Source organism: Amphiura filiformis, chromosome 4 (assembly GCF_039555335.1).
Source record: "Amphiura filiformis chromosome 4, Afil_fr2py, whole genome shotgun sequence".
NCBI lineage: Eukaryota > Metazoa > Echinodermata > Ophiuroidea > Amphilepidida > Amphiuridae > Amphiura > Amphiura filiformis.
The window spans coordinates 32,832,584-32,848,015 of NC_092631.1; the positions used below are offsets into that span (position 1 = coordinate 32,832,584).

The 15,432-nt window shown below is 35.5% G+C and overlaps 1 long non-coding RNA gene across 2 annotated transcripts in view; it reads right to left on the minus strand.

Moving 5' to 3' along the window:
- LOC140150815 (uncharacterized) overlaps nt 1-15,432 on the minus strand; it is a 49,414-nt gene that overhangs the window by 2,937 nt on the left and 31,045 nt on the right. The window contains exon 3 of one of the 2 annotated variants that reach the window (XR_011858852.1): nt 14,433-14,467. The exons of the other annotated variant lie outside the window; for it this stretch is intronic. This is a non-coding gene — a long non-coding RNA (uncharacterized lncRNA). The remainder of the gene's footprint in view (nt 1-14,432; nt 14,468-15,432) is intronic. 2 annotated transcript variants of the gene reach the window in all.

Here is a 15,432-nt window from a genome sequence, read left to right on the forward strand (position 1 = left end):
GGTGGTCGTCTGCACGAAACATCAGAAATTTTGGAAATTGAGTTATACTACCATTTCTAACTTCTAACTTGCTCAGTACATACAATTACTGATGTGGAATCCCCAGGTCAAGTTTGGTGGTAAAGTTATGAATTTTTATACATGTGTATGTCCATTTTCTTATGTTTTTATTGTGTGTTTTCTTTCCACACTTTTTGCTTATATCTCAGCTTCATTATTATACTTTAGCCTGATTGGACTAGAGCTGGTCACAAATATAGTGCATCCGGTGACTACATGTTGTATACCCCACAACTGCAATAACAAATAAATAAATAAAATAAATTAACACTTTACAAATCAGATAACTCTTCCCTGTATGTCCTTTAACTCCTAACAACACTCCATACTACCACATAGTGAAAGTACTACCATCACCTCAACATGTTGACAACATCTAGCACTTCATGAGCATACTAAAATGTTGACTGCTCCCATAAAATTTAAACTCTTACATTATACGCTATTGAAGCTTTTACATAAAGTTACAAAGTAACTATAATATACCAAGACCAAATTATTGTAGAGTATCAACCGCTCTAATAGAGCATTATTATCTTTCTTTACATCATTAATTTTCTTTACTGTCACCAACAAAGACAAAAAAAAAGAACAGAACAATTTGGAGTAATGAATTAAAGAGACAGGAGATTATGAGTTAATGTTTTCTGCTGTTTCTCATCGTTGATGGTTTGGTGGACTGTCATGTAACATGGGATGTAAGCGTGATCCTAAAAATGCCTTTCACATTGACCAAAACAAGACCTCTTCTACATTGAGGCTGGCTTTCCCTTTTAAAGGGAGTTTTTATTTCCAAGTTAACCTGATTCCAAAAGACCTAATTCTGATGAGGCACTGGATCTTCACTTTCAAATATGAGTGTCCCTTGATTTTATCATCAATTTTGTTTCTACACATATGATACCATGTTTACCTTTACAAAACATGGCTTCCGCAAAATGCTTGGGGGAGATCCCATCAGAACCCAAGTGTGTTTCCACATGGAAGGAAGTAAACTAAACAAACAAACAGACACAAGAGCTCAAACTTGTATCATCTTCCAATGATAAACAAGACACTTTGCTCCATGTAATAACACAAGCATACTATTGCCTGCCAGACTGTAATCTTCTATGACGCAATATATGCAAGTCTCAAAATACTATCACAGGGATCTGTACCTACGACATTTTAAGTGCTACCGAAAAGACCCATGTGATCCACCCTCATACATGCTCATCTATCACGGCACAGTTCATTAACACCGATATATTTGTACATTTACAGAATGACCTTTGAGTAAGTTGGGTGTTAAAACTCATACTCTACAACTTCAGGTCAAATTGTGAGATATGATTGTATATGGGGGGTTATAGAACTATGGATGGGAGATGAATTCATCTTCATTCATAATGCATACCGCAATATTAACCTGCAGTTAATCCTCCCATAAGTGTTCTTCAGCGTACTAAGGCCTTACTCTGAAGCAGTCTCTGAGGTCATTTACACAGATCTACAAGAATTGTATGTGTTATTTGATGGGAAAAGTACTTGAACACTTTCTACATGCTCTTATGTTTAATAAGAACATTTGTCGTCAACACCAGTTCTTTGATCTAATTTAAATTTTAGATGCTTGTGTACAAGCATTAGAAAATCTGTGGTAAAAAAACATTTCTAACAAATTTTGGTAAAAATTAAAAAAAATGTTGAAAGCACAAGAATATATTTAAAACAATTGTGTGAATTTGCTACTTGATACACTGGTTATATAATCATATTGTACTTACAAATTATAATTGCTGTGAGCATGGTAGAAGAGAACATTTTGAAATATCCTCAATTTCAGACAATTTCCAATCTAAGGTTCCAACACTAGTGATTAGTTGTTCCCCTTTCAACAAAATGTAACTTTGCACAGATACAGATAGAGTACTGTGACTGCATACATATTCATACTAAATGCTTATTTCATACCCTATAGAAATTAGAATGAAATGTTTCCCAAATGTCACACTCTTTTATTGCTTCATCAACCCATTTGCCTCAATCTTTGAACCAATTCCAGGTTTGACGTCAAAATTCCAAAAACAAATACTGCACCTGCACTGATTCAGACTATGACACAGTCCTAATTTTATTTATCTATAAACTTTACGTCATGGGTGATTTTCACTATCTATATACCATAATTTTGTTAAGTAACCTTAAACATTGCAGTCCACTGCCCCAGACATGTTTCTGAAAATGCTAATGAAATTGTATAAAGGCCTATACCAGCGGTTTCGAAACCGTGGGTCATGACCCTTTTGGGGGTCCCGGCAACTTCTGGCCTGGTCATATTTCAACCAATTTTAGTATTAACATTGTAAATTTTCGCATGCTTCGCACGCATTTGTTATGGTAAAGTCATTCTGGAAGCCGGTCAGCGAGGCGACTTGAAATTGTGCCCCTTTTGTAATTTTGCCTGGGATTCCGCTGATAAGTTTCGTTAAATTGCAGCAATGAGTTGAAATGTGTTTATTTAAATTGCTTATGCCTTCAGCTTTCCGAAAATGTATACTTTTGCTAGATTAGGGTTAATAATTGTGGAGATATTCTAATTTGAAACTCAATTGGTGCAAAAATTCATAATATTTGTGATGTAACCCTAAGGGTGGCAAATTATGGCCATTAACCAATATTTAAGTCTGGTGAACAAAAACAACACTTTACATAGGTATACATTCTGACCATTTTTATTTCCCAATCAGAAAAAATATACCAAACTTTTTTGTCTTCTTATCTGAATTTTTGTGTGAGCCTATGTAAACAAACATATCTATGAACAGGAAACTCACAGTATCATTGCGTACTCAATTTATGACGTCAAAATTTTGTTATTACCGGTATCATTGATTATCATCAATCAATATATCTGTAGATTGATGATACAGAGTAATCACATGGTCTATGATGAGACAAGATTGAGGACACTAATTAATTAGGACTAACGACTTCATGGGTTTATGAAGTCGCCACTTAATATTTTATTTTAGTATTCAAGGTCAATGCACAACAAGGTTAACATGGTTAAGAATCGTCAGCATTCTGTTGAAAACTGTATTTGTATTATTTTGGTTTCTCACCAGGGCTATCAAACTATGTAGGAGGCAATATGTCCCAAATCGGCACACTGGCCTGCTACCAAATTAACTAACCAAATTAATGCAAGCGAAGGATGTACAAATTTGCAATTTCAACACTAATATGGGTCATAACTCTAGTTACAACTCCCAACTCCTCAAATCCTAACTCTCTATAACATGTAATCCATTTGCATCAAGGCACGATCGAACAGCCTGTATGACATACATAACTCTAGTGATATTAACATATAAATTAGCTCTGAAACCACATGCTTATATAACTTAAGCATCAAGCAAGTTCCTTTACAATGTTCCGCAAGACACAATCTCATAACGTAATTTACCTGATCTTTATCCCAACTCCCCAAATCCCAACTCTCAATAGTACCATCTACAATGTAGTACCCAATCTAGGCCTGAGCCATGTAACTAATCAAAGTAGAACTTTGCCTTACAAGTTACAATGTTTTGCAAAACACACTTTATAAAAAAAATGTTCGTATCTATACAGCGCCTCTCACATGTGCATATGTATCAAACCGCTTTACATTTTTTCTGGCATCGTTAGAATATGTCAGCTGCCATACAATGCCCAAGGCATGCTCATACCTTCGGGAGGTGCTCAATGGACAATATTCATAACACTAATAACAGCTCCCCATTTCAACCCTGGGTAGAGAGAGGCAAGTAAGGTAAAGCACCTTACCCAAGAGCACAAAATGGCAGAGCCTGTAAGGGCTCTAACTGGCAAGGCAGAGCCTGTACCACCATGCCACTCAAACAAAACTCCATACAGAACTCCCCAAATCCCACCCCTCTCTATGATTAAAAATCCATTTAGGTCTGAGACATGTTGTAACTAAAGCAAAGTGGTTGCCTTATAACGCCAAGACACAAACTAATTTACACAACTCGATGACCATGCAGACTTTGCATGTGCCAAATTAATGCATGTTCTATATTATAGCCAATACAAAGAGATCCATAGAAGTAGAAATTTTCACTCTACATTTCTTTTCGCGCTTTACACGTTCAATGCTTCTACTGCGAAAATAAAAATTCGCAAATATATTCCTTTTGTGTATAGGTCAATAAAGAAATTTAGAATCACAAATTTAGAAACACGGGAAACCGCTCAAAAATGACAAAGCGCAAAAAAATAATCAAGTGCAAATGTCCACTTTACAGTAGTAGGATGCATCGGCCTTATTGACCATATAGCTGGCCGGCTGACTGGCCATTTCACTTTGTACGCATGTTCTTTGAAATAGAAATTGACATCTTAAGGGATTGCAGAGGGGTTTTCAATTTGGTAGTGGGTTCCACATTTTCTTAGTACATTTTACAAATTCATGAAGACACATGCTTGAAATACATGTAGCACAGATAATATGATCATATTAGGACATGTGAGTATGTACTCATGTGGTTCTTGCCATGGGGATTGTATTGTTTCAGGTTTAATGTTTTTCAAATTCATTAGCACCCACATTTTAGATACCATGGATAATATGGTAAAATTGACATGTGGTTCTTGAGATATGATAGATAAAATACTTAAAACATTAATACATGCTTTGCCTTTTCTCAAATGTAAACTCACTAATCCAGAAATAATTAATAAGATTTAGGCCTATACTTTCATGTTTTCCTTTTTTTTTTTTTTTTTAATGTAATAAACATATACATAAAGTTTTCACTTTGAACCAATTTTTCATTTTTCTTATATGCAAAAATGGTTCTAAACTAACCACTGAAACCTGCATCACAGCCCAAATGTGACAGTCAGAAAACTTATCGCTTAAAAAGAAAAAATACTTTTCTGAAGATTTCCAGTTTAGTCTTCTTGCTCATTTACAATGATGTTAAAAAAAAACTATCAAAACGGACCATCAAAACAGGAGTAATCACTAATCAGTTTCAAAGTCCAACTGTTTTACATAACTACTAAAAATCAATAAAACACAATTTTAAAAATTTGATCACTTCTTTTATCTCAAAATTGATTTTATTTTTGATGTTTCAACTCATAATACATCAAATTTCATCAGTTGCATTACGTGTATAAATCCATGAAAATAACAAGACAAGAAAGGTCTTTAAAAAATAATGACCCTGTAAACATGAATTTGGAACTACAGCACATGACATGACTGGAATTTCTTCACATCTTGACTCTTGCACAGAAATTGTGTGTGCATCAAATCATAGATCAAATGTAAAACAGAATCAACTTTAGGGCCAAAATTGTAACCTGACAAACCCTTTAGAACCTGAAAGTGTTGGTGGTTTGGGTGGGGAGCCCGATATACATGTGTTACACGGCCCATCCCATTCCAGGAAAGACATTTAGGCAGTGGCGTAGATTTCTTTTTGACATTTCATGAAGTATAGTGAATGCAGCACCTTTTGGGGAAGTTTATGGCACAAACGCGCGCAAAGCTCTCGAAAATGTTTGCCATATTGAAGCTAAAATGATAGAATATGGTGCAAAAGTGGAATATAATCATGCCAAGTGTGCAAAAATTGGCACTTTGGGGGCTAAAATGGCCACATATGAGGTTAATTTGGTCAAAAACCAGCATACAGGCATCAACATTGGGGGATGATTGTATGGATCATCCCCCCTGGCAAAATATTTGGGGATTTACCCCCCCCCCCCATGCACACCGGGATCTACACCTATGCATCTAGGGTGTGGGATTTGTAAGAGACAGGGCTCATCTTTTCCCAAACTTTACGCTAAAGGTTAATATCCCATATCAATGCAGCAAAGATGTTAATCATAGTGGACAATGCACTTACCATAGCTTTTACTGCTAAATAACGCAGGCTTTACACGAAAAAAGTGACCAGCCACTACATGCCAACAATTTGAAAGCACTTTAGCAAGACACTATTTAGCTCCGATCATCAATCTGCCGTTTACTTACATTGAAGACACGCATTACCAACAAGAGGGCCAGTAAATAGTCTGACATATTCCATGTGCTTTGCTGCTGCATTTTTCCACTGCCGCAAAATTGTGCCATTGCGACAAAGCGTCCAGAAGAAAGACTCCAACAAAGCCGATCATTCGGGCTAGTAAACCGACCGACCCATTTTTTGATAATCTATGGACCCACCCTTACTTTTTTAGGCCTATAGGTACACTATAAGACCCCCTTCCTTCAAATATAGTAATTAAGAAATAAAGGGTGATGTTGTATGCTTTACCATACAGGCAAATAATGTGTCCAAGTCTAGAAAAACTTCACAATAATGGATGAGGGATAGTTTTTGTGGTAGAGGACACATTATGAGTCTCTAAAGTGAGTCTCTAAAAAGCAAGTCCTTTATTTCTATTCTATTACTTTAAAAAATCAGTGATATTTTTGGAAGAAATTATTTTGTTTTCAAAATATTTACTGAACTATAATGATAATAAAAATTGAAATTAATATACATCTACCGTATTGGTCCGAGTATAGTCCCACCCGTTTTTTAGGTGAAAATTTTTCACAATTGGGGGGTGGGATTATACTCGAATTTCAACAAAATAAAAAAAAAAGTTTTTTTTTGGTTTTGGAGTGTCCCTGGACCTAGACCTGAATGCTAGGATCATTCATGGTTGACCTAAAAAAAAAAAAAAAAATTCAAGATATTTTGTATTTTAAATGAAAATTGATAATTTGTATTCATGTCATACTCTATTAATGATTTCAAAATGCATTGAATTTGAATGCATTTTGATATCATTAATAGAGAATGACATGAAAACAAAGTATCAATTTTCATATTAAAAATACAAAATATCTTTGTTTTTGTTTTCTTGGTTTTTTTTAGGTCAACCATGAATGACCCTAGCAGTCAGGTCTAGGTCCAGGGACACTCCAAAACCAAAAAAAAAAAATTGTTTTTTCAATTTCTGGAATTTTTCGAAAAATACGAATACGGTATAATATTTTTTTGTCTGCATAATCAAATCAAAGGTCAATGGGGAGTTGGATTGGTCTTGGGATTTATGATGTAATTAAAACAGTTCAGATGATGGTCAATATGATCCTGAGAGAGAGATAGACCCTGTTCACATTAGAAAATTTTCTTCTTTCGACGAACCTCGAAACGAAGATTAAAAATGCTTTTTCCTAATGTGTGTACACTTTTCTTCATTTGCTTCGTTCAACGAAGCTAAACAGGTTGTTTCGACAAAGAAATACTTCGTTCGACGAAGCTAATTTTGTAATGTGTATGCTCTCTTCGTTCGACGAAGGAAAGTGATCATAGGACAAGTGACCCTCGCCGGCTGAAGTCAAAGGTCGAATGCATCTCAGCTGTCTCTTGCATGCTGTCTCAATTCATCTCGCACCATATTATTTTCCAGGATTATTTTAAACATTTTCCTTCAATTTTCCCCACTTATTCAATTAAAATTAGCTTGGAAAGAAGAAATCCAGCTGATAGCTTCGTTCAAGCTTCGTTAATTTTCATGAAATGTGTACAGTGCAATGTCTTTGTTCGATCTTCGTTCAGCGTAATGTCTAAGCATGCTTAATTAGTTATTAACTTATCTTCGTCGAATGAAGAAATTTTATAATGTGAACAGGGTCATAGTTTACATACTCACCACTGACTAAATCTGACACTCTGCCTGCTACTGAACCACACTCAACACACAGATTGTTTTTTCAGGTTAACATACTTTTAAAGGCTTATTCAGTGATCTCATCGAAACTGTAAAAAAATTCAATTCAAATTGCTTAAAATTGAAGGAAAAGAATTTGGCAAAAAAACGAGGAAACAGTATTGAATTGAAACTTGAAAACCCCATTCATATGCATGTAAAATTTCTTTACTTTTAAGTACAGATATTAAAATTCTGTGTAAAATGTCCTCTTTTGTCTTTAATACAATGCTTTCGGCTTAACCACTTACAGGTTGTTAGCACATCTATGCTACTAACAAACGAGCAAAAAACTGAATTTTGATCATTTTTATGACTTTCCGAAGGAGCAAATCACTGAATAGGCCTTTAATCACACCACAGAGTACTAGGGATAGTGTTATGACTACTTTGCCCAGGTTTTAAGGTTAGAGTCAGGATTAAGATCAGGGTTTACAGTTAAGTTAGGGTTGAAGGTCAGTTTCTCTCAATGGATATCCATCTGGGCCCATGGTATAAATTCACATGACAGTCGAATTGGGGAGGTTGTGAGCTTTTACTGATGTTTTACGCAAATTAAATATACATATTTTTATGACATGTAACCAATCAACATGGGACTAATTTTCATATATATTGCTAATTTGTGACCCGGCAGCACAAACGGGCCGTAAATTCCCTAAATTGTATTCTGTGTTACGGTGTAAAATGTGTACGAAGGTCGTATTCATCGATAACTTAAGCTGGCCCGACATCCGTCTTATTTTGATAGTCAAACACTAATCAATAATCCTATTGTTGAAGTGGATAATAAGCTTCTACCTTAGATGGCCGGCTATAGAACTTTTAATAGCTCTGGTCTTTGTTTGCTTTTGCTAAATCCTGTTCAAGTGGTGGGTTACCAGGCATTGTATTTTGTACAGGTATGCATAACCAACAATTAACAATGAGAGAACTTTCTTAAACCTCGTTGACTTGGGGATGATTTGAAATGACCGCCAATTATGACTGTTTGATATATATTGCCAGCAATGTGGAAAAAGAGACACATGTAAAAACGTAAAAAGCTATAATTTTATTGAAGGAGCAAAGTTTAACAAACCATAACCCCGCTTCTGGATATCGTTTGAAGTCAAATGATATACCATTTTTAAGTTTATGATGTTTATTTTTTAAACACGAAATAAAACAAAATTGAATTTACGGCTCATTCGCCGTGGACGGTCACATTTATGGGACACGCTCTTAAATGCATTTTTACATTACAGATGCACTAGGGAGTCTGGGACTCGGCTGGAATGTAAAGTTTATATGTCCGCATTCTAAGGCAATTATATATACAATATGCCAAACTGACCCATTACACGTATGCATGTTTTTCGGGGGTACGGGGGTGGAATGGGGGAAATGTCTTGAAATTAGCAGGAAATGTCCTTTAAAGCAATAATGTGTGATTTGCATAAAGAATAGATTCCTATTTTTAAATGTTTGTTTTCACTGATCACATTGTCCCCTTTTAATTTCGAGCCAAACAAATGAGGTATCACGAAGAAAATTGCGATTTCATTTCAGCGCCTACAATGTCTGTACTACGCTTGCCGATCATATTACATGTAATACTGCACGGAGCATCGCGCTCGACGTGTGTGCACATAAGCTGACATCCACGCGACATGTTAGCAAGCACTCGATCGGTGAACTCTGAATAAAACCGGGTCTCCCCGGTTTTAATATAAAAGTTAAATTTTACTGTTATTAAAGCACTTCAGGCTTAGTCTTTTACGTGGTATTTTAGTACACCACTGGGCATTATAATTATGCAAAAAGTAGAAATCCAAGTAAAATTGAGGGCGTCGCTGTGAAGCAAATCACAAATTATGGCTTTAAATGTATGCACCACATATGGCACTGCTACTGGATGTACCAAATTTGAAAATTTGGCTTCTTTTACCAAGTTTACAAATATTGCCTTTTCTTACAATAATGTGCTACTTTTCAATTAAAAATCTGGCTACATGTTTGTACAGCCATACATTGTATGGCAAAGTATTACTTTCAGAAGCTTTAATTGGGTTGATCAGAATAAAATTTGAAGGGCTTCAAATACTATGAACTTTTTAACTGTTGTGTATTAATTTAGACATGAATCAACAACACTGTGAATCTCACTGTGAATCAGCTGCTCTTATCAACACTATGTACATGTACACTGTGCCTTATGTATGTTCATTTAAATTACTTTTTGCTGAAAAAATTGAGCATAATTATATAACCGAGGTCTCATTTTTTCCCTCTCCCGCCATTTTGTGTAGAAATTGCAGGCATATGGTAACCAGGACAATTGAACATTTAACAAAAGGAAGAGAATTGTCAGGTGGTGCAAGGATTGGGTGGGATGGACGCATGGAGAGGATATCCCCCAAAGTCGAAACCTTGCCCCTCCATCCTCTAGTTGGTCCTCTCCATGCCCCCCCAAAAAAAAAAAAAAAAATTGCCAAGTGCCACCAGCTGAGACGATGCTGCATTGCCACAAACTTGCCCTAATTTTTGTGCTGAGTTTGTCTCCCTCCACCACCTTAGATTTGTGTCATTTGTCCCCAGAATCTGTGGTGGCTGTGGGAAGTTGTTTTTCCCTGTAATTTTAAGCTCAAATCTCACAATTTGTTTTAATGCTGAAAATGAATTGAATGTTAATATAATTATAGACCTATAAATAAATTCTTATAGACCTATAAATAAAAGAACATCTTTATTTTCGTGGGAACTGCATTGAGCACAAATAGCACGAAAATGCTCCGCAAAAAATTCTGCCAGTAAGTCAATTTTTCAAATTGCCGACATTGGAAACTATAATTTCCAAAAAAAATAGTCACATGTTGTTCTGATAGTGATACATGTAGGGCCTACATGAACACTTCCTGTTTCACTCCACAAAGTACACTGCACACACAGAAACATACTCTGAAAATGGCAGCAAGTGTTGTTTTCATTCCGGCTTGCTTCATTAGTTTCATTTCAAGTCACTGATGCTGGATAAAAGAATCTACAAATAATTGATCTCAACAAGGGTAATTGATAGGGTTCAGCTATGGGGGTCACACCTTGACAAAAAAAATTGGTGCTATAAAAAAGAACAATTTTGTTAAAGCCAAATCAAAAAAGAAAGGTTTGCCCAAAGTCAATCAACTTTTTTCTCATTGTTGAGAATATAGTTTGGCTTCTTGTGTTTTTTCCTTCAGCTATCGCACCGTCGGAAGGGTGCAGTCTGTGAGAATGGAGTACTCTTACATGTAAATAAAAAGACCATATAAAACAATTTTGGCATTCAAAACAATGATTAAAATAATGATTTAGCAGATCTATATTTTTTTTGCTGATCCCATATTTTACTGATGACGCATCGGTTCAGCATGCATGCTTCTTTTGTGACTTATTACATGGCATGTGTAACTTTGTAAAGCATATCAATATTAAACCCTGCAGATTATAACTACATTTTAACCCATACAAAACAAAACTCAACAGATAGACACAAACCAAAATTATTCAAAAGGAAACAGACGAATACAAACACAATACTGATTAATGAACAAGTCACTATTATAGTTCCTCAACCACCGCAAGATAAATATTAAGTTCTCATTTTAAAAAATAATAATTTCAACACACCATTATAACCACACAAAATGAAAAACATAAAATCAGCCACCAATTGATTAACTAGTACAAGTATACTGTATTGCATTTTGTGTGTGCTTTGTGCTGCCACATTACATGTAAAATGCATGTCCACAATTCCACTGGACTCTAGGCCCAGGGATGCAAATTGAGCGGGAGCGGGGAGCACCGCTCCTAGGAACTGACAGTCAAAATTGAGGAAATAATGCCTTGGGAAGAAAAAAGAAAGAGAGGAAAAAAGAGGGAGGGAGAAGAAAAGAAAAGCGGAGAGGAAGAAGGAAAAAGAGGAAAGAATAAAAATTCCCTTTAAAAGGGAAAGGCAGCTTCAATGCAGAAGAGGCCTTGTAATTAGTTTGGGTGGTGGCATTTTAGGATAACTCTTTTTATGATCCATCATGTTTCATGACAGTCCACCAAACCATCAATGATGAGAACATGCACACAGAAACAGCAAACCAAACATTAACTCCTATAACTTCCTGTCAATTAATTACTCCAAATTGTTCTGTCTTTTTGTCTTTTCTGCCCTTTTTTTTTAGGCTACCCTTAGCTCATTATTAATATAAAGAAATGCAGTTTTTAGTTAATTGGCTAAAAACTGCCATCCTACTTGCCTTATACATGCACATTAATTTTATATTAATTCGCCATTTATACTTAATATAGCACATTATAAAATGTAAAGACTGATATTGTTCAATTATAATAGGCCTACATATAAATTATACCCATATCAAAACTGGGCCTGAAATTGCATCAAATTTTTCCCGTTGAAAAGACAAAACTGATGTTTAAGATATCAATTATTTCATAAATGACATTTTGAGTCATTTTTATCCATAAAACGATACAGGATATAGGATATTTTTACTTTGACTTTTACGTCCATAAAGGTTTTAATCATGTTATCAATACCAGGGTTGTAGCTACGCCGGGCGCTGCCGGGCGGGGCCCGGCCCGGGCACCCGGCACCAAAAAAAAAAATTTAAAAAAAAAAAAAAAAAAATAAATGATTTTTTCATCATTGCCAGTAACTGCTAGAGCTCCACGCTGCACGCAGCTGCTCGGCTCAAGCCAATAATTTGCCACCTGGCATAGAAATTGGCCTAGCTACAACCCTGATCAATACACTCACATCTCATGCTGTGCTGATCTCCAGGAGGTCTGCAAATGTAAATCTAAGAACGCCTGATAACAAGGATTCTATAATTTTCTTTCGTTGATATGCTGTGGAAACTGTTATAGGCCTGGCATATAACTTTTAATGTCATATTTCCTTCAAACCATAACTTTTGAAATTCTCACTCGTTTTCATTCGTTGAAACGGCAAAACATACTTTCTTTTTCTTACAAATCCAATAACAGGCCTATTATATATTTTCACCATAAAAAGTTCCGCTAAGTAATTCAAACCAATGCTAGTACCCCGTAATCTCTTTAGCAAACAAAGACGATCTCCGAATTAGATAGCCAGCTAACGCTGGCGAAAAGAAGAGGAGTGAGGTTGAAGATTATGTAGAGGGAGACAGCTAGATCTCAGCAAAAAGTAACAAGTTATTAATAGGAGAGGGCTATGAGGCAGTAGAGCTACTGAATGGAAGAGAGAAAAGACTGGTTGTGCAAAATTTGGAGGAATTCATAGCAAAAAGAGGAAGGTGTTGGTGTTAGAATACGGAAATTAGTTTATAATGCATGAGGAAGTTTATAATTCATCACCAGAGGAGGTATTCAATGTAATATAACAGGAAAAACAGGAAAACTGAGGACATTTATAGAGAGGGGGCAAAGGAAAAGAAAAGGAAAAGGAGCCTGTGTGCCACCAAAATTGACCCCAAACTAGTGTAATATACCAATTTTGTGCGTGCTATGCGCGCATTGTCATAATAAGGCCTTTTTTGGAAGCTCGAAGACTTAACATACATGTAATATGTTGCTCTAAAAATACACGAAATGTGACCATTCTCATCTTTTGAAGTGCATAATAAAGCTATTTTATGTCTGGTATGATTGAGGAAATCTTGAGCCTAAAAACCTTGCTCCCGAGGAAGAAATCAACCCCTGTGTAGGCCTATAAATATCAATCATGTATGCAGCTATGAAGAATGTAGGATGCATTCATGCATTTTACAGGCAGTGTGGACAAAACACACACCCAAAACATTAACACTTGCCAATATTGGACAAAAGGGTAATTATTTATTTTAATTCATGATATTCCTTGCCCACTTCCATCTTATTACTTAATGTTAGCAGGAACTTCACAAACTGTATGGTCAGTAATTAATTCACAATCCATTTGGGAACAACCCAAAATATTGATTAAGCCATATGAGCAAAACTGGTCAAAAATTAGGAAGGCAGGGCAATTTAAAAATGCTTTTTAGGCTTACATAGGCCTAAATGCCATATTTTGCATTATGTAGAATATAACCTGCAATTTTGACCCACTTCCAGTTTCGTTTCAATTTCAGTTTTGTAGCAGTTTTGTCACAAGCAGTTTGGCCACAAAACAAGTTGTGTTTTCTCATAGGGCTTCATCAATCTTTTGGTTTGCTCACAAAGAATTCGCTGTAGAAGTGACGTATTAAAACGGATTAACCCCGGGGGATTAACTACCATAGCAATAGATGAATACAATTTTGACTATATCGCCCTGCACTACAACCAGGTTGCACTCATCACCTGTGTATGTCTACAATCATATATTGAATACAATACCGCTCTTTTCAAAGATACTAATCTTACAGGTGCGAGTGATCAACATGATATGGTTCAATGCATACGTACCGTGTGGACTTTGTAGTGCAGGGCGATATAGTCAAAAATTGTATTCATCTATTGCTATGGTAGTTAATCCGATTATTACGCCACTTCTACAGCGAATAGGAGATATATGATAAACAATTAATAGTCCCAAAAGAAGCTGCAGGAAGCATCATACATACCATTCATCTTGAAACTGATACTTTTTAGTTGAAACCTACCAACATTAAAATATTCAAGAAGTGTGAATCACATACAGTATCATTATTTACATTTTAGATTGAATTTTAATTTCATTGTTTTATTGTATTCACTATTCCCAGTATATATAATTATGTCCTGGAATTGAATACAATAGAAATACATATCATCTTTATAATCCTGTGGCCATGACTGGCCCAGGAATGAGTAACCACAACTGGGTCAGGAAAGTAGAATGTCAATGAATGACTGCAGCATATTTGCTCCAGTTTCCAAGAAATATAGGGCACTGTAAATAATACCAAATCTACACACCATGGAATTCACCATATCACGTCCAAGCTCACATTGGGCGCCCCATTCCTTTTTAAAGGAATTTTTATTATTTTAGCCACATACTAAAGCTGTATTAAATGTATAGCTCATTAATTAAGAATTTTCATAAAATTGGTTTAGAGATGAAGTAAATTTTCACAATTTTCTCCCAAAATCTGGAATAAGCAAAGATTCTTCATTGTTTTAGTAATTATAAAATCAGTTTAATTAAAATTTGCAAAAATTTTGGTGGGCAAATTTACTGTAATTTTGAACAGAAATAACCAAACATTAGTATATTTGTGACACGATCTGGTCCATGGAGGCCAAAGGCGGCCAAAGGCGGCAAATTTGAAACTGAGAGGTAAAAATATGGTGTAAAAAACAATAAAATACATAAGAAAATATGCATCAAAAAACTTCATAACATAAGTATGCTATATCTTTGGTGTTTTCAGTAAATGATAGCCTATTGTATGTATAATGTAATAATTACAGTAACTCAATTTTCAAAAATGCCTCCTTTGGCCCCCCATGTACCAGATCGTGTCACATTTTCGGGTCTTGTTTTTTGTCCAATTTTGATATATTTTTTGGGTTTGTCCCAGCCACAAATCCCTACCCAATACAAAATGAAGTGTTTGAGTCACTTTTCTGGCAACACTG